Genomic DNA, 1,342 nt, shown 5'->3' on the forward strand with positions numbered 1-1,342 from the left:
CAGCAATGCATTTACAAAACAAAATTCAGAGATGTTTCTGAATGAAGAGAACCAAACTGCAGACTGTGGTCTGTCACCTATTCTGGAGCTCCACCAGGCAGGAAGAGATATTTTTTTCCCCCTGTGTCAGTGGTTTCCAAGGTAATATGCAAGTTTTCACTTTGAGTAGAAAATGTATTGTTAGTCCTGCCCTCCTCCTCCTCAACCGGTCAAGTTCCCGCCCCCGCACTTGTCAGTCATCCTGATGAGCTGTCTCCAATGAAACAGCCTCGAGCCTGAGGCTAATGTAACCGGCATCCATAAAGCCACAGCAGGTGTAGAAGAAGCAGCCATTGGGTGGAGAAAGTCTGCATCACAAAATGAAGCATTTGTGGTTCTTCACTTATTTTGAACCGTCTGTCTGCCATATGTTCAGCTTTGCTGCTTTTTTGTCTTTTTTACTTTGTGCTGGTGTTGCTGTGACTTTCCTGCTCTTGATATCACAACTGAACTCCCTGCTGAGGTATACACACCTTAAAAAAGATGCTAATGCCTCTGACAAAACAATTTTGGGAAACATACGGCCATGAACCCTTTATTTGTGCAGACTTTTTTATGTTGTTGTTTATCTATTTACCACAAGCCTTTTTATACAGATATTGTATGTTGTGGGTCATTGTTGACCTGTATTTGTGTAGCTTTTTTGTTTGTTTGTCTGTTTTTAGCTCCAGTTCTACCTTCCCTGTATGTTGTTTTTGGAACTGTGCATAAGTTCAGAACAGGTTCTGATGCATTATTACTATAAAACATGATTCTTATATATTCTTACACTTTCTATTCTATTACATGGGCGTGTTAATGGAGCTAAATTGAAGTGTTTCTGAAGCTCATAGCACACTTCTGCACAGAAGTCTGTTTGAGTGTGCTGAGGAGGCCAAAAGCTGGAAATACCAGGCTTAGCAGTGATGCCATGTTACGCCATGGACCTAGACAGTCAACAGGCTGTGACATGGCGCTTATGTGTTATATCTGAGCCTGAATGTTTCAGGATCTCAAGAGCCTCATGAATAGAGTACAAGAATGCAACAAATAGGGATGGATGTTTGGATTATATACAATAAGAAACAAAAAAAATAAGCCCGGCTAAAAGGAGGAACATTAACCAACCAACCTGAGTATAGCAGAGCAGCAGATTTCTCCTTATTCACCATATATTAGGCAACGTTGGTGTCATCCTAATTATTCCAGGACCACACAGAGCTAGTGTCTTGTTGCACCTGAAATCACCTGAAATGTCTCTGTATTTGTGAACGACACCACAGAAAGAGTCAGCAAGAGTCTCCTGTTGAGGCTCCTCCTGGAG

The sequence above is a fragment of the Chelmon rostratus genome, chromosome 11 (genome assembly GCF_017976325.1).
Source record: "Chelmon rostratus isolate fCheRos1 chromosome 11, fCheRos1.pri, whole genome shotgun sequence".
NCBI classification, from domain to species: Eukaryota; Metazoa; Chordata; class Actinopteri; order Chaetodontiformes; family Chaetodontidae; genus Chelmon; species Chelmon rostratus.